A 19,712-nucleotide genomic window follows, 5' to 3' on the forward strand; every position below is an offset into this window, starting at 1 on the left:
CAGAGTTTCCTTGACCACTTTCTGGTTTTCTCTGCCACTCACTTTACTGATATGAGAGTTCCAATTATGCTTCACATGCCAAGTACAGAGCACGCGTTTCTGGGGTCTCCCCATTACCCTTGCCCAAGCATTGTAATATGCTGGCGCATCATCTGACATGAAGAGCTCAGTGCAAAGTGCCTCACCAAGTCTGTCTTTGATTGCCTGAAAAAAAGCAACCATAGTTTCCTCCGTAGTACTTTTTGAGAGCAGGTAGGCACATGGAATCCCTGACAAGTCTTTGCCAGCCAATTACAAGCAATGTCGTTAGTTGGAGGCCATGAGAATTAGTGCCATAAGTCGAGTCTATGGACACACTTTTCTTACCATATTCGAGCAGGAACTCCTACTGAGTGCTATTCATAAGAGCCATTTTAAACTTCCCTATGCCTTGTTCCTAAGCAGCTCTTTATCAGCATACCGCAAAGCTGAGGTTTCTTGAAGCTCATCAATCCACATCCTCATGCTGACAAACTCATCTGGGTCTTTGTGCTCCTCATATCCAATACGAAACTTGCGCTTTACATTGTAAACATCGTGCCTGTTCAAAGTATGGAGCACATTCAATTCATCTCCACCAGTTGCGTGTGCATCTAGCAAAATCCTTTTACTAGGGAATCCTAGGCTTTGGTTTGCTGCTATGGCATTCTTCTGGGTGGATTTCAAGCGCTGATGCTTCACACTTCTGTCATGGTCATAATGCTCAGCCTGGTACTCAACAGTTACGTTCTCACCTTCTTGTGTGACAGCCATAGTTGCAAAACAGTGCTTGTTGCACTTCACACTGCCCACTAACTTTGGCTGCCGCTTCCCTTCTCCAGTTTTCACATGCATTCCTGACCTATTGCACAACAGGTACATCTGCGTTACTCCTGAGGACGAACGCTTAGGCCCACTAGATGCTATGAATTTCACTTTCTCCTTTATTTCTTCCATATCCTTCCAGGCTGCAAAGTCTGCAAACAAAAATACAAATGCACATATTTAATGAAGACATATACACTGAGCAAACTTGATTTGCTGACCCTTTAGCTGAAGTTCAAGATGTAAGGCAGCCATCAGAACATGGGCTAGAAGTGATCGCTCAAGGCTCACTCAAAGTGCTTAAGGCCCACCTACCCCAGCATCTGCTTGACTTCATATGTGACATATTTTAACTGCTCTGATGTTACTAACTATAACCTACCTTGCCCTTTAAAAGCGGTGCAGTACAGTTGTGTGAGTTATGGCTGCCATACGTTTCAAAAGTCTAGCAACCTAATGCAAGCTATGAGAACTCAAAAGCTGAAAACACAGGCATACAACACGATATACTAAAGGCAACCACCATATAGCTGTTAAGTACACCAGAAATCCTTGCATCAACTACAGGTACTCTTGCACTGAATGCATAGTGCTTGAAAAAAAAATTCTGTTACACACAGACGTGCGGGCAAAATTTCTCTTAATCTATAGGTAGTGAATATGGCACTTGGATATGCCGCTGGAAATGCTTATCTTCAAATAATGGTGTTTGGCTGAAAAGCATGTCCAGCCCTGCCGTGATGGTTCAGTGCTTAGGGCACTGGGCAAGGCTGACTCGATGCCAGCCATAGTGGCCACATTTTAGTAGATGTGAAAGGCGAGATATCATGACAGCATAAATTATCAGTATTCCACTGTGTCGTCCCTCATTTCTAGAGGTGCCTTGGGACAATAAGCCCCACTTAAAAAAAGGGGGACGCTTCACGTCTACCTTTAAAGGGTCCCTGACAGTGTTTAACAAGGTGGCTATGAAATGCGTGCAATTATGTAGAGGATATACCACTTGGGTGTGCATGGTGCACTCAAGTCCTCAAAAAGAAGCAGACTGTTTACAACACATCATTAAAAATGCCAGCTTTTGCACAGCACGGCAGTCAGGGAACGCTGTCACTAGTTCACCAGAGCCGCAGCGAAGAAGGCGAGGTGCTTACCTGGCCCTGGCAGAATGCATTGTGTGCCCTTCCCTCTCTCGTTTGCTTTCTAACCGCAGTGGGACAGCAGGCGGCAAAGAGAAAAATTAAAGAATGATTTACCAATGCGAAATCAAATGAAGAGCATTAGCTAAGTTGCTTTCACCTATGCTTTCGACAAATTTGGATACCAATGTGTACACCAAGCAATGATGATTCGTTTGGTGCCGCTCGCATCCCTCTGCAACCACTGGTTCACCCACCACGGCCCTCTAAAGGCTGCCTCCATTACGGTTTCGAAGACGAAAGGTTATGGGTACGAATCCCCCCACACACCGGGTTTAAACTCAACTAACAACTGTTTGTGCCGAATTATGCCATCCTGTTTTCCACACTCCAAACCCTCTGTGCCAAACAGGCTGGCCACGATTTTATCTCCAATGGTGATCCCAAGTAGCACCAGTCTTGGCGCCCGCTCAGACGGTACACATATAGCAGAACGCCAGTATAGGATGTAATCCAGCTGCTGTGCCGGCTCGGCAACTGCACGCGCGCGTGGTCACGTAGTGGGGTATCACATTTTGCTGAATTGAGGTGTTACAGCTATGATCACGCGATTTAGCCCCACATCTTGAAATCTGAGAGCAGACACGAAACAAGCAATTGGGAGTAGTAAGAGCTAACGCTCTTAAAAAAATAACCAAGTGTGCAGAGTTACCTTGTAATGCTTTGTGGGTATATAGCAGAACGCCAATATAGGATGTAATCCAGCTGCTGTGCCGGCTCGGCAACTGCACGCGCGCGTGATCACGTAGTGGGGTATCACATTTTGCTGAATTGAGGTGTTACAGCTATGATCACGCGATTTAGCCCCGCATCTTGAAATCTGAGAGCAGACACGAAACAAGCAATTGGGAGTAGTAACAGCTAACACTCTTAAAAAAATAACTAAGTGTGCAGAGCTACCTTGTAATGCTTTGTGGGTGGAGTGCAGCACATGTCTTTAATGTGATTATTTCTGAACTTCACTCTGCGTGTGATTTGAGAGGGAAAATGCAGAGGTCGTTTTTAATTGCAGATATCTGTAGAGCCACAGAGCCTAGATGAAAAATTTTCACGGAAGGATGATACGTGATTCAGTGTACATCATTACCATCACCTATTTTTACCCCTTTTCAGTTACCGTTTAAGGGTATGATGCAACAGCATTAATGGCCACTGTCTGCACCTCACCTTGCCAAACCATGTTTGCATACACGCATTTTGCTACTAATTTAATCACTAATCTCTTAATTTGTGCCTCTATTATCTCTCACATACTCGTAACCTACCAAGTCATATGAAAAACCGCTCGAACAGATATAATAATAATTGATTTTTTGTGGAAAGGAAATGGTGCACTATCTGTCTCGTATATTTTTGTACATCTGAAACGCACCGTAAGGGAAGGGATAAATGAGAGAGTGAAAGAAGACAGGAAGAAAGAGGTGCTGCAGTGGAGATCTCCGGAATAATTTCGACCACCTGGGGATCTTTAACGTGCACAGACATCACACAGCATACGGGCGCCTTAGAGTTTTCCCTACATGAAAACGCAGCCGCCGCAGTCGGGTTCGAACCCGGGAACTCTGGATCAGGAGTTGAGCGCCCTAACCACTGAGCCACCGTGGCGGGTACCGAACAGATATGAAACCACGTTTTTCACTAGGGATGCATACCGACGTGCCTATATGGCCACACTGTTGTGTTAAAAAAGTATGCCTCTTAGGAATATGAGGCAAAATCATTCCCACTGCTAGGAAAAATTTGATCGCCTCCACTTGAGACTCTGCTTGCACATTGATAACAACTTGTGGCGTAGCGAGCATTGTGATCTTGTACTGCATTCAAGCTACACCCACTCCAGGGCAGCGGAAAAATTGCTTAGGCACGTGAAGTATGGGGCTCGGCCGAGTGCAAGAAATGAAAATAAAAATAAAAATAAAAGGCCGGCAGTGGTTCCATATGCGCACAGCATGTCCCATGGGCTCAAAAAAGTGGCAGGCAGATATAGCGTTGACGTCGTATTTTCTGCCCCGAAGAAATTAGGCAGAATGTGTAGTCAGGTAAGGCAGAGGCAGGAGGGAAACAAAAGGGCTTGTCAGGTGCGCCATGTTTCCCCTTATGTACCTTGCGAGGTAGGGGTAGTATACCAAATTCCCTTCTCGTGTGGCGCCACATATATTGGCCAAACAGGAAGATGCATCAACAAGCGACTCATGGAACATGAGAACACCAGAAAAAAAGACCCCCTGTCACACGTGGCGGTCCACTGCAGAAGGTGCAAATGCAAACACGAAAAAGAGTACGAAAAAAGAAAAACAGAAGGAGACCCTCTCACTAAAGGTGCATTCCGTTGCAAAAAATGCAAATGTACCCCCGACTATAAGAACACCAATATCGTGTTTCGCCATTGTGATAAGATGACGCGAGAAGTGTATGAAGCTTTTCTTATACGTGAGAAAGGCGCAACGTGCATTTGTTGCCCATCGGTCGCCCTTTCCGAAGGGGAGATTGGATATCTGGCGTCACATGTGGCATGAGTTGACTATGGTGGCGATTAATCTTTCCTAACTCTGTATATATTTTGTGTGTTTTTTTCAATAAACCCAGTTGTTAGTCAGCGCATGTTTGTCTTTACACCTCAGTTTCCACGTCCCGTCTTTGTTGCGCTGTTTCAAAATGGATTGGACAAGCCAGGCTCGTAGCAGGCCGACAGCCATTTATGCTTCATGACTATACTCTGTTTCATACATCAAGTGCAATGCAATCAAAGCTAGCGCTCTTGTTTGCGCTGCCTACACCCACGACCAAAAAGTAGTAGACACTATAACATAGGAAATGCTTTGCCTGCAGGCTTACTACATCCAAGAGCTTCAAATGGGCCTAGTTGGTTTGTAATCTTCTACATTGCTATTGCGCTACTTATGGTTTACACAAACAAGAACGACACATACAGCCAGGGCGCAAACTATGAACTGATTTTATTGCGTGGGAAATTCGTTTTATATGAACTGTTAAGATGAGAAAAGAAGGGACACAAAAACAGGTAGCTTCATGGAGATGAGTTGTCTAATCTTCTGCTGACAGGCATGTGTGGAGGATGCAGTCTTTTCACTTCCTTAAAAAGTTAATCTCTCGCTTCGTCAGTGCTACTGAAGGGTCGCTTATGCAAGTGCCTTCCTTCTCAGACGTCATGCGAAATGCTTCATAAAGCTCTTTTTGCATTTTATCTTGGGATCGAAGGATGACAGTGGTGCTATCAAGCAATGGCTTATAGTTTTTGCACTTGGAGCAATGCGCCGCCAGATTACCCGATGCCCTGTCTGTATGTGTCGTTCTTGTTTATGTAAACCATGAGTAGCGCAATAACAATATCGAAGATTACTACATCCCACATTCGTCATGAACCCAATACAATGCACCATTAGTGCTGACGACACAGTGTCCCTTTCTCATGCCTTAGACCACTCGGTCACAGAACAAGTGCGGAGTAACACACCTCCCTTTATTTTTACGCATGGACTACTTCTGTACCTTTCACAACGTTGCACCTGATGTATGAAACGGAACATGATCCACCTCGTCGTATGCTTTGTAGCCCTCCTTTCTGTGTCCGATTTGCACCTAGTACAGCTTGTCGAACACAAATTTCTTTTCAGGCGACATACGGTTCAGCCAAAGACCATTTTGGCTGAACTTTCAAAAGGCAAAAAGATGTCCCAGAAACTAAACGAGAACCTAGGTGTTGGGGTCCCACACAATGCAGGACTTCTGGAATTCAAGCCGCACATAACCTACGTACAGAAAGGATTCTGGTGCAATGTTTAACATTGTGTTCAGCTGGCTTGAAATTTCTCTTAACAAAGAACAATTCACATCCTGCCTTGAGATCATGGTGCAAGAACTATTTAGATCTTGATACCACGGCCAAAAGCGCGACCAGAGCTTGTTTGCCAATCATGTATTTTAGTGCAGAATAACTGTGCCACAAGAAGCAGGCCCATCAAGCCACAGTGGCCGTCACCACTCGGTGCAACAGCGTGTACATATGTGTGCAGCACGGACATCAGTCAGTACCCTGTCATTTTTCTTTACTATGCGTTCTATTTGCTGGGACTACTTGAATGGGCAGGAAAACAGCAAGAAGAGTTCTCTTATTTCGGTGCTTGCCGTCGAAATGCATTTATTGAAATTTTTTTGTTTTATCCTCATATGGCTGCTAAGAACATGATTAACTATGCTGCCAAAAAAAATTTTACCGCAATGCATGCACCACTATATACAATCAATCAGTCAGTCTATATTTTGCCCGAGCAAAAGACAGATGACAGAAGAAAAGTCTGTGATGAGCATGACTAAAAAGGCTAAATGGGCCAAAGAGCCTTAACGTACATTCAAACAATGCTTGAGCAGTAAATGCATCAAAGCCGTGAGGTGCTAAGGCCTGCCATGCACAGAACATAGTTATCTTTGGCCACCTGGGGTCATATTCATTTGTTCACGACATAAAAGCAGCCCGTGCATGCTGCTGCAGTAACCGCATCGTTTGCCACCACCATGAGCCGCCGTAACAATTTGCGCAATCTGATTCGCACCATTGTGCGTTTGCAGCTTACGCTGGGTTTGATCTCCGCTCGTTTGCAAAAAGGTGCAACAGGCGTCCCAGGCTCTATTGTGGAAACACCACGTCCACCGGGAGACTACCACCTATGGTAAGGTTGTGCAGCATTTGGTTCCCACTTCATCAGAACCGATTCATGCAACCCATCCTGTTATGCTGCCCTCAGTGCCAACAATGATCGCGAAGCGTCCCTGTGGAAGGCCGACATCTGGTGCACACCTGACAGCTGGCCACATTGCTTTCAATGCGGAGAATCAGGCCACCTGTACCGCTATTGCTCTTACTGACGCCTCAGCCTGCAGGGTTTTCGCGCCAATTCTCCGAAACCCCAGTTTGGCCACCAACCTCCTGCCATTGAAGACTTCCTTGCGGAACAGCGACTGACCCTTCATATCAATTCACTGTAGCATACTTCTATCCCGTGTAACACGTTAGTCACGCTCATCTTCGCTGACCCCGCACAGCTCTCTAGGAGCGGCACAGGGTCCATCGTCCAGACCTCGCCGGGAAAACTGAGACCATCGACCTTCAGGGGGCGAGGTCGCTAGGAGTCGCTGCGCTGAAGACCTACCGCCGTCACTGCTACACTCCGAACACGAACTGATGGCACCTTCGTCCAAAGCCAGACAATCGTGTTTCTTTAGGCATAGGTTATTCTGGGCGGTCACAGAGACTGTGCATTAGTGGACACTGGGGCTGACTATTCGATTGGATAGTGGTCATATCCTTACCCTAAAGGGTATCTGCACAGTTGGCAATCAAATTAATGGATCTACGTTTTCAGTTGCGTCGTTCTGTGCGATTGCTCCTGGAATCTGATTATCGGCATTGACAGTACAGATGTATGGTGCGATCATCTACAACAAATTATTACCTTTTCGAGCGGCATGACCACCCAACTGACCAGCTCTTGCTGCCATAGTGCCACGCTTCGCATCTCTGGAGACATCGTCACGTTGCCACCACGGAGCAGTATTTTATTGGAAGTCACCTACGACGACTTGCATGATGCTGAAGCAGTAAGAGGCTAACCATTCACTCATGCTGACTTAGGGCATCTGCGCTGCTCACAGCCTACTGACGCTTCATGGTGGCCAGTCTGCGATCCTTTTCACTAATCTTTATAATGAGCACCAGCACGCTTTTCCTGGAACTGGTATCGCTTCTGCTTTGCATCCGCTGCAGCAGGCACTGACGAGCCCTACCTTGAAAACAACGACATCAACTGCCACCTGTCCGGGGAGCAACGGCTGGCCTTGGAGCAACCACTGCTAGAATTCAAGCTGTGCGTTGGTTCTTCTTCGCAGGTTCGCCAAACACCCATCACTTCATGTTTCCGCTAAGGATCGCAAGTTCAGGAGATGCTTGACAATGGAGTAGCTAAACCTTCCCAAAGCCCGTGATCTTCGCCTGTCATCCTGGCTAAAAAGAAGGACGCTGCTCTGCGGTTTTGTGTCAACCATGCAAAACTGAACAGTGTGACCGAAAAGGATGTCTACCCGTTGCCGCGCAATGACGACACGCTGGACAAATTGTGTTGCACTAAGTGCTTCTCAGTCGACTTGGAAAAGCGGCTATTAGCAAACTGAACTAGATGAAAGGTACCACAAGAACACCACTTTTGTGACACCACATGGCCTCTATGGTGCTTTCTTTCAGCTTGTGCAACACCCCTGTAATGTATATATAGTAGCTTCTTTTAAATCTAGCGATAATGCTACAACTCTGAAGTTTATAAACTTTTGGGGTTCGAATAAAAGCGGAAAAATGACACAGGGGCAAAACTGTTTAACGATAACAAAAACATTGGCTATATTCAAGAGGCATTACACACGTCTTCTTCCGACGACTGTTCTTTTCGCACTGGCCCCGTCCACACGCTTTTTCACCCTCAATGTCACGAGGCACTCTTTCTCTCTCACCCGCACGTGCACATGATTTGGTGGTCGCGTCCCCACCCCCACACTTGCGCCGTGTTTGACATCTGGAGTTCATTCGGGAAGGAGACCGCTTGCGGGCGTGTAGCTGAAGCGCCGTCTGTAGCCGATCGCGCGGATCTCCCTAATGTCACGGCCAATTGAAAGCGCCGGGATGTTGGTGGTCTTTTGTCCGCTCTCTTCGGGGCGCCGCCGTTCGTGTGTCTCCAAGGGCGCCCAGGTTTCTGTTGCCGTCTGTTTCTGCTTTGTAGCACTTTACCCAAGCTAGGCGCTTCTTTCCGGGGAACTGCTGTTTCTGCTTCTTCGTTTCCTTGTTTCTTTACATTCTCTCTCCCCCCCCCCCCAAAAAAAAATGAGTATAAACTCGTTTTATGTTCGTTTCTAATGGATAGAGGAGCTGTACCAGTCGTCTTATGATGACCCCGGACGGCATCTTGACGGTGCATGATCCGATATGTCCATCTCGCCCTTTAAACACCTCCACAACGCGAGCAGTCTGCCACATATGCCTCGGCGCATTTTCTTTGTGCACGTCACCAAGTTGTCCACGGCCATGACACTCGCAGGGCTTGAAGAGGCGAAGTGGGCTGACCGTAACTGAAGGATGTACTCCTTCAACCATCGCTTCCAAAATGAATTCATTATAGTTTGCCGGTATTTCCATCTCGACCTATGTCTGTTGCAGTGGCCGAAGGAATGGACGTTGTCCTCGCTTCGGGCAAAGCGATCAGCCGTTTGCCCGTGATGAGATGGGAAGGCGTCAGGACCGATAGTTCCCTTCGGTACTCTTTCTGCATGCCCAGCTTCCATGTAACTTCTAATAGCCGAGTCGTTCTGTTCCAAAAGTTCTTTGTTCCGCCCAAGTCGCCTCGCCAAGCTGTTTAGCACATATTTTCTAGCGCTTAATGAACACAAGGGACAAGAACACAAATACACAGGACGTACGCTAGTCTTCAACTGTCGCTTAATCGAAAAAACATTCAATATAAGACATCTCAAATGCTGATATTCAAACACGCGCAGTAGCAACGCCACGTTTCAAGAACAACAATTCTTTTTTTGATAGATAAACAGATGGGGTGCTGACCCATTTAGAACCTTCTTTATCAATGCACATAGCTTCAAAAATTCCCCGTTCCGATTGCGTTTTTAGTGTTCCTAGAATGCTTGTTTCATGCAAGATTGGTGTGCAGGGTACAGGGTCAGGGTCGCCAGGGTACCGTTTATCGCCAGGGTACCGTTTACCGTTTTACTGTTTATCTATAAAAAAAGAATTGTTCTTGGAACGTGGCGTTGCTACTGCGCGTGTTTGAATATCAGCATTTGAGATGTCTTATATTGAATGTTTTTTTCGATTAAACGACAGTTGAAGACTAGCGTACGTCCTGTGTATTTGTGTTCTTGTCCCTTGTGTTCATTAAGCGCTAGAAAATATGTGTTCAAACAATATCCAACTAGCCCAAGTTTCTGCCTTACTAAAGTTGTTTAGCCGTTGCACCGCCATGTGTCTGTTGTCACTGAGTTCTTGCGATGGGTCTTTCCATGGCAGTGCAACTTCATAACGCTGATCTTTGTTTTCCAATTGTATTTTGTCTAGTGGTCGTGCGTTCGGCGTCTCTGGGGAATCTTTCATGTCAGTGGCGTCCAACTCTCAGAAGTTCCGCTGCGTAGTGTGGACTTTTTCAGCCGTCTCCAAACCTATTCGTAATATGCAAACATTGTTTGCTAGTATGAGGTTGGGGGTCACACTGAACGGCCCCTGGATGGTCCAACCAAGCCTGGTGTTAACGGCTGCCAACCCTTCGCTTTCGTCGCTTCGCTGCACTTCACCAGTTTGGAATTTCCAGAGGTGATCGGTGCCAATTAATAATCCAATTCCTGGGACCGATGCCAAGTCGGGATAGAAAAATTTGTCTGCGATTAATGCACCTCCAAGTTCCATCTTTTTCACAAAACTGTGATCTGCGGGCACCTGCCGGACATCCTTGCATATAAAGGGCACCTCAATAGCCTCTACTCTGGTTTCTTGGCCGCTATACTGGCTCCGAAGGCGAAGTTCTACGAGCCGGCATCTCTGCAACTGCGTGGTAGGCTTCTCAAAGGTGTTCAGATGAAATTCGCTCTCTCCTAACGTCTTCAAACCAAGTGTTTTTGAGATGTCTTCTCGAATGAACGTTTTCTGGCTTCCACCGTCCATTACGCCCCGGATGTAGCCGTATTAAGTGTCCCCCACAGCAAAGGCGCGGAAAGTCTGCAGCGCTGTCTCTTGAGTCTCTTTTCTGTTAGCGGCTGCATGCACGTTCGTGGCAGTGACCTCCGTTGGCCCGTCGGTTTTGTCTATTGTCCAATTTGGATTGCACATTGAGGTGGCATGTCTTCTTTCGCAATGCTCGCAGCTTATCTTTCTCCTGCAATCTTTAGATCTGTGCCCCCACTTCGTGCATCGAAAGCACCTTTTTGTCGTGGCTAACTTCTCTGTCTTTTCTTTGTTTGTCAGGGCAGCTGTGCAAAACTGTGCCGTGGTTGCTTGAATCACAGAAGGCACATTTCTCAGCCTTTTCCGATTGCGTAGAAAGCACAGCGGCACTGGCAGTATGCTGATTCGGTCGTTTTCCGAAGCGGTTCATGTGATACGGCTTCTTCTCTGCCACAGTGACAGGATCTTGTTTGCACCGCTCTCGGCACTCGGTCTCCACTAGCAGAAGCTCTAATATCTCATTTAACCTGCCGTCAGATCTGTCTGGTGTGTGCGTAGAGGCGGACTGCTGCGCTGGCGAGGCGGGGCTGCTATCGGCTGACGACAACGCACCTGTCTTTGTAGCTCGGCTTGTCAGTCGATGAAACTCTACCACCATGTCTCGCGGCAGCGCTGTTAGTACGATGTCGCAATGCATTGCAGAGTAAGCATGCGTGGTCACTCCCAGTCCCGCGAGTCCGAAAATGTGTGCTTGCACATGGTCGTAAAGCCGGCGGAGTCCCCTCACATCTCCTGAAGACGATACAGACGGCAGCATCCTCAACTTGACAAGGTGCTCCTGCTCTATTCGTCCCTTGTCGCCGAAACGGCGCTGCAGTATCTGTACTGCGTCGTCATAGCAGGCCTCTGTTGCCTGCAATCCGCTTACTGCCGACGAGGCGGGCCCGGTGAGGAGGCTCTTTAAGTAATGGAACTTCTCCGCTTTCGACAAGCTCCAATTTTCATTCACCGTCTCGCGGAAGCATTCCCAAAAAGTCTGCCAATCGGCAAGCTCACCGTTGAATGATTCTAGATGCAGCTTCGGGAGCTTTATGCCACTGTGCCTTGGTGTCGGCAGCGACGCTTGCGTCGATTCGGCGCTGTGTACTGACGGCGTTGTCGGTTGCGAAGCTGTTATCCGAGCCTTGAGTAGACCGATTGTGTTCATGGCCCGGTCGTCGTATTCGACGGCCTCGGTGAATTCGGTCTCGAAAGCTTCCTCTGGTAGATGGTCCTCCAAGTCGTCGTTTAACTTCCGCAGTTCATCGTTGCTTACTTGTAGCCTGTGCAGCAGAGCTGTCAGTTGATGAACGTCGGCTGTCGGCAGCACTGCTGTGGCCTCGTTGATTATGATGGTGTTCTGCCCTCGTCGACTACTCCTCTTGGCCTTGAGCTTTTCCATGTTGTCGTTTCTTCAGCTCAGTCTCTGGAGTCCCTCGTGGTCCGTTCGGATTTCACCGCTGTCTTCTCATCCCGGGTTTCGGCACCATGTAATGCATATATAGTAGCTTCTTTTAAATCTAGCGATAATGCTACAACTCTGAAGTTTATAAACTTTTGGGGTTCGAATAACAGCGGAAAAATCACACAGGGGCAAAACTGTTTAACGATAACAAAAACATTGGCTATATTCAAGAGGCATTACACACGTCTTCTTCCGACGACTGTTCTTTTCGCACTTGCCCCGTCCACACGCTTTTTCACCCTCAATGTCACGAGGCACTCTTTCTCTCTCACCCGCACGTGCACATGATTTGGTGGTCGCGTCCCAGCCCCCACACTTGCGCCGTGTTTGACATCTGGAGTTCATTCGGGAAGGAGACCGCTTGCGGGCGTGTAGCTGAAGCGCCGTCTGTAGCCGATCTCGCGGATCTCCCTAATGTCACGGCCAATTGAAAGCGCCGGGATGTTGGTGGTCTTTTGTCAGCTCTCTTCGGGGCGCCGCCGTTCGGGTGTCTCCAAGGGCGCCCAGGTTTCTGTTGCCGTCTGTTTCTGCTTTGTAGCACTTTACCCAAGCTAGGCGCTTCTTTCCGGGGAACTGCTGTTTCTGATTCTTCGTTTCCTTGCTTCTTTACAACCCCTTCCATGTTTCAAGGGATGATGGACACTGTCCTCACAGGCGACAAGCGGCAAAGCTGTCTTGTGTACTTGGGTGTCATCGTTTTCTGAAAACGCTTGACGAGCATCCCCAACGACTGCAGGCTGTCCTCGAAGGCCTCCGGTCGGCAGACCTGAAGCGCCAGAAGTGCCATTTCAGTTAGAAAGACCTCAAACTTCTGGGTCACGTGAGAGCTGAAGGAATGCGGCCGGACCCCCGAGAAGACTGCCGCCGTCGCACATTTTCCTGTTCCTACTGACAAGAAAGCCCTCAAGCACTTCCTGAGTCTCTGTGCGGATTACTGGCGCTTTATTGCTGACTTCACAACTGCAGAGCCGTTGACGTGCCTCACTAGTAATATCTACTTTGTGTGGGCCACCAAGCAACACACTGCTTTCACCATGCTACGCCAGCACCTTCAAGCATCTCCCGTTTTTGCACACTTCAAAGAAGATGCCAACACCGAGAAGATAGGAAAATTCAATTAAATTTAAGAAATATGAATTACCAGGAATAGAACCAAGCATTTCGGACATGAGACAGAATTTTGTATACAGCTAACAAGGTAACCGATCAGTTGCACTTATGTAATCATGAAGGTAGCCACAAACACTGCTTAACGGGAATTCCTTGGCGCTCGCAGCGAACGAGAGAGAACTGGAAGAGACTGGAAGAGGGACCTCCAAATACTGATTTCCTTGAACAACCGCCGGCAAGAGAGGAGAAAATGGTCTAATCTTTCAATTTGCCCACATGAGACACAAAGGTTTGTCGCAGGGAACCCGTATCTGCGTAAGTACAAATTTAAGTGAGGGATTCTGCATCGCAGAAGCGTCATTGACACCTCAAAACGCCTTGATTTACACCACCGGACATCCCATGGGTACTTTAAGTGGTGAAAATCCACGGTATTGAGCAACGGATCACTCAAGCTGGCTGAAATATGTTGGGACCACTGGAAACGTGAAGTTTCCAACAGAATGAGGTGAGGGACGGGATAGATTAAGATTACAGGAGCGCTGAGAGCTGACCTTGCCAATAAATCAGCCACCTCGTTAAAATAGACACCCGAATGCCTGCAGGTACCCGGACAAAGCGGAACTCACGCATTGTGCACGGAGCAAAAAACCTAAGCGGCCGATTCAATAAAGATTTTCCGGAGTTTTAGAGAGAGCCTAAAACTGAAAGGCAGTCTGCAAGAATAAGAACCCGTGCTACATGTTTGGGAATTTTGAGAAGAACCAAACCAATAGCCAAAAACTCTACGAAGAATTTAGAAGTATAATCAGGGATACGAACGGAGTAGCTCCAAGCCAGATCCTGCAAACATATCCTTATCTCCTCCTTCTCACAGCTGCCGGAGGCATCAGTGGAGAGAACAGTATGATGAGGAAAATTGTGTAGGTGTTCAGAAAGAAGACCATTTAGGATATTTGCGGGCATATGTTTCGCATGGAACGGGTAAATATGGTCGTAATAGAAGACGGGGTCAGCCTGCGTATCAGCAACTCGTTGCAAGGAGATCAGATCAACCTGAAGCGGAGCTTGCGTGAATCTAACTTGCGGAAGCTGATAGCGTGGCCAATGTTGCTGTTGTTGTTAGCCTATCAAAAGATGGCACATACCCACACTGGGCGATCGGCGAAGAATCCGGTGGCTATTCACCGGTACTCAATTAACAAAAAAGAAAATCGCCCGGGAACGCAACACTGGCGGATGTGCTGAATTTCAGGAACAAACAGTGCAACAAGTAACAAAAATATTCCTGAATCAGATTTTACATTGCATATTGAACCGTGTCTGCACCAAAGCAATGAGACATAAGTGAAGCATTTCATTCCTTTCGTGACATAAATGAGTTATGAGGTTTGTTGAACAATTAAAAAAGTGATTTTTCATGGCCGCCAGCATGGGTCATTTCAAGTTATAGCTCAAGATTACAATCACATCTGATAAATATGAGACGCATGCTATGAAAGCAAGATAATTTTGTTTCCTTTTTTTTTTATCAGAAATGCAAAGGCAGTTTCAAGGCTTGCTTCACAATTTAATTTCTGGCGTATGCACAAAGGCATGTCTATAAATTATTCGTGCGTTACACCAGAACCAACACTACTTAAGTTGGTAAATTATGTTCATTACCTGGGTGTCATTAATAGCAAACACATGCTAATGCTGCTAATGTTATAGACGAACAAACAGTGGTTTTATGAAGACGTTAAGCAATACGTGATACTGTTGTGTCCATCAGCTATAATGAACTGTGCGGCAGTTTCAGTTTCTCTTCTCTTATTTTCAAATTCAATTCTCTTACTTTCAGTTTCTCTTCTTCAGAGTTTCAGTTTCAGTCACATATGCATGTTGCTTGACACCACGTATACGTGACGCAGGAAAAGAAGGGGGGGGGGGTCGGAGGAACCTTGGCGTCAGCATGACATCGCTCGCTCCGGTGTGTCGTTCGATCTTGCATCTACAATTCAACAACGTGCTGACGAGGTAAATCTTTACTATGAGTTTCACGGGATCTTACGCCCCCTCTTACATTCCTGAAAACCCCGGATCAGCCACCAATACCATGGAACCAGTGGAAGGCACTGTTTTCTACCTACGTAGAGGCGTCTGGCGCCTGAGTTTCCTGCATCCCGGCGCAAAGCTATAGATGCTTCTGCAATCGCGCGGCGTCAGAGGTCAGCGTCGTTGCGGAACGCCTCCCGCCACGAGCGCAATATTAAAAACGAAGGAGACCTCAATTAAGTGCAGTTACGAAACGAGAAGATGCGTCGAAGGTGCCTCCGCCGGCCTTCCGTCGCGGAGACAAAAAGAGGGCTCCTTCCTAAAAACTGAGAGAGGGGAGAGTAACGGAAAGAAAATGGGGAACGAAGGCGCGAAATCACCCAAGTGTGCGTTATTGCAATGGGTTACTGCCCTATATGGAGCATCACGCTCTATTATCTGCAAAGCAGGAAAAAAGAAATAAATAAAATATATATAAAATATAAAAAGTTGAGGGGGGGAATAGGCAATATGCTTTGCTCTCATAACTGTTTTCTCTGGTCATCAGCAAGAAAGACTGGCAGGGGGAGGAGAAGGGCGGCATGTGGAAGCAAGCACGCAAATTGGCATGACCTCAGGCGATGCAGTCCGGGTGCTGTGAATTTCAGTAGGGCTAGGACTATGATCTCTGAAGTGTGGAGAGAGTACCAGGATTTTCATTTATACCGGCCTGCACAGTATTAAACTGATATATAAAGTATGACTCTCGTTGCTCACGCTCACGGGTATTTTGGAAGCCGCTCTGTAGCAGCGTAACTTTTAGTTTGTGAAACTCGTGACCTTCCTGGGAAAGATGTTTCGAAAGAGGGAGGAGAGAAAGAGATCTGGTGTGCGCGCGGTGGTTGTTGAATCTAATTCGGAAGGAATTCTCGGTTTGGCCAATGTATTGCATCTGACAATCGCCACACTCTAGCATGCATACTACGTTATTACTGTCACAGTTCAAGTTTTCACGGATGGAGTGTTTGAAGTTAGAGCGTGTTCTTTTGAGCTAGTGTTGTTGTCCGCATGTGCTGGCAAACTTGACAGCGATTCCTCCTGCAAGGTAGGCAAATCACAGGCTTTTACTTATTGACAGTAGAGTGAACTACATAATTCTGCATGTTTTTTGGTAGTCTGTAGGTAACCTGTAAAACTGTTGGAAAAATTTTTGACAGTCGATCGTTTTGTTCGATTATGTTGAAATATTTTTTTAGAGTTTTGTGGACATTAGGAAGGTTGTTTGCGAAGGTTAAGACGAGATTAGAGCGGTGTTCATTTGCGGTTGCTGATGGGGGATCCCCAAACATTTCATTACGATCTGTTGCTTCCGCTTTCGTAACGGCATCATCAATAATGGAGGCCGGATAGCATTGGTCCCTCAGAACCTCCCGCATACGGCTAGAATTTTCTTCGAAGTCTTCTGGTCGTGAGCAGATCCGTTTGAATCTGATGGCTTGGCAATATGGAATTGAAGTTCTGCAGTGGCGTGGGTGGCAGCTCTTCTAATGAAGGTACTGTTGCCTGTCCGTGGGCTTTCTATAGACAATGGTGATTAAGGTACCCTTCTCCATTCGAATTGAGACGTCCAAGAAATTAATTTGACTGGTGGAGTAAGGGCGTGTGAAACAGATGTTTGGATGTACGTTGTTAAATGCTGAAATAAACGGGATGAATTTGTCCTCTGTTTTCGTCCATACCATGAATATGTTGTCTAGGAAGCGTTTGTAAAAAAGCCGTTTTTGTTGGGTATGAGCGGATAAACTCCGATATATATATATATATATATATATATATATATATATATATATATATATATATATATATATATATATGTTGGCATAGTTTGGCGCCATTTTCGTTCCCATAGCGGTACCACTCGTTTGTGGGTAAAAGGAGTTGTTGAATTCAAAAAAGTGGAGCTTAAGGACCAGATCAGTAAGTGCAGCGATGGTACTTTGGCTAGGAGCATCAGCGTTTTTGTGTTTTCCATAGGATGCGACCAGAGCTCGGATGGCATCATCATGCGGTATGTTTGTGTACAGAGACACTACATCAAGGGTAACTAAATATATATATGCAAAGTTGAGGGACGCTTCATTTAGACAGATTTATTTTGAGTCGACGTTTCGGACAGAGCCTGTCCTTTATCAAGACTGAAGTTACAGCGATCTTCCTCCCGTTCTTGAGGAGTTGTAATTGGCACACATGTCGGCCACATGAAAATAGCAACAAGCAATCGGGTGCTGGAAAGAAGATGGAGAGAAAAGAAAAATACTAGAAAAGAGAGGAAGAGTAATAAATAGAAAAAGAAAACACGCTGTCGCACCCTGTCCACCGAAAAGCCGCTGGGAGCGTGCAGAAAAAAAAAGAGAAAGAAAAAAAGGAAAACGAGGAGCGGGAGGAGAGAATGGTCGCCCCTGAAGGCAGAGCGGCGGCGAGTACAGAAACAGACGGTGGCGGATTCGCGGAGATGCGTGTACTCGCGTGCCGCTGGCCAAAACGAGTAAAAAAAAAACAGAATAAAGCGCAGACATGGCAGGACACTTCCCTGGAGCCTCTTCGGGAGGAATAGTTAATGCGGAATCAGCGGCGCAGTTAGCTTAAGTAGAGACACGTGCACTGTGCATGCAAACACAAACGCACAAAATAAAAATAAAAAAGGCGACAAAACATCCGAGTTCGGGAAAGTGTCCTTGGGGGGGGGGGGGGAGGCGGGAGGTAAACGTGAATGGCGGGAGAAAACTCGAGGGAAAATGTGTCTGTCCCCAACCGGACATGACGTCATTAAAAGTCACGTGACCATGACGTTACAACGTGACGTCACTTTTTTGGACCAATCAGCGTTTCCAGTTTACCGACCCGCAATCGCTTGTGGAGGTAAAGATGCGCTTTTTTCATGGAGGAAAGCAGGAAAAAAGCAGAGGCTGCTACGTCACATTTTTTGAAGCCGGAAGCGAGGGCTCCGCCATGACACTTGGCCGTTTTCTCAGCCAATGGCATGCGAGCGCCGCGAAGATCAACGCGAGCGGCGCGAGCAGACGATTTCGCGCCGCGCCAGGCTGTCGGCAGCTCTCAGACACGGTGGAAAGGAGACTTCTGCTCCCATTGACAACAAAGACGCTGCGATGCCCAGCTGCTGCGTTCCTGGGTGTCGGTCGCGCACGCCAGGACAAGAACCGGGCGTCACTTTCCACACGTAAGTATACTGCATTTTGTTTTCGTATTTAATTGACTGCGTAATGAGTAAACTGCATGCTCGCAGAACATAACGCACGACACGGCGTGAACGTGGTATTCGTACCGCCCCGGCCTTATTGGTGGCTCTTTGTCCAAGTGCAGTGAATAGTATTGTTTTCAAACAGGTTTCCGAAAGATCCAGAGCGAAGGAGGCAGTGGACTGAGGCCGTTAGACCAGGCCAAAGAGACTGGGAGCCAGCAAAATGGACCTGCGTATGTTCAAAACATTTACTGCCCGAGCACTTCGATCGGATGTCGCCGCTCGTAGTTCGTATACGTGCGGATGCCGTCCCCCTTCAGGTGAGGAACCACCTTCTATACATTCTCAAGAGATTGGAAAGAAATGCTAGCTCTTATTGAGAAGGTGCTTTATTATAACTTGACTGCATAAGCATGCGTTCAATATGATGTTTTAGGTGTTCGTGCAAGAAATAGAACGATTTGTGAATAAATGGCTTTAGCTAGACGTTATGATCGAGTAGCGCGGCTACAGTACTCCCGCACTGATAAAAAGTAATTGTGTCATTATACTCCTAAACTGGCTGCGGTTTATATATGGCTCTATTGAAATTCTGCTTACTGTACATGATAATTTATTTATTAGCTTACGCACTCCATCATTAGAAGAAAATAAAAAAGAGAGCATCGAGCACACCACAGTTTTCCTTGGGGCATCATTTCTATTTAATTATTACTTGTAGTGTGCAAATGTTTGCGCCTAGCAGTAGGCGGTGCATGTTCTGTTGTCATCTCGACCATAGCACCTGGGAAGTGTCACTGAGAGAGCACTGTAATTCCTTAAAACTATAGTTCGTTTACAAAGGAAATGACAAAGAAGTTCCATAAGGCATAGAGCACCGTACGTATTTGCTCGCGTGATTTGCGCACGTTTTTTCTTTAATTAGGGCTCCAAAAAGAGGGTGCGCAATTTACGCGCAAGCGAGTTATCCGAACACGTCCTAAAAAAAAGGTTGGCACCCCTCGCCCCATGGCAACAAGGTTGACACGTCCCCCCCCCCTCCCCACGCTATAG

General features: G+C 46.8%; 1 pseudogene; it reads right to left on the reverse strand.

The window, feature by feature from the left end:
- Window positions 1–423: 423 nt before the first annotated feature.
- LOC144120393 (uncharacterized) overlaps window positions 424–19,712 on the reverse strand; it is a 115,300-nt pseudogene continuing 96,011 nt past the window's right edge.

This window comes from Amblyomma americanum, chromosome 2 (genome assembly GCF_052857255.1).
Source record: "Amblyomma americanum isolate KBUSLIRL-KWMA chromosome 2, ASM5285725v1, whole genome shotgun sequence".
NCBI classification, from domain to species: domain Eukaryota; kingdom Metazoa; phylum Arthropoda; class Arachnida; order Ixodida; family Ixodidae; genus Amblyomma; species Amblyomma americanum.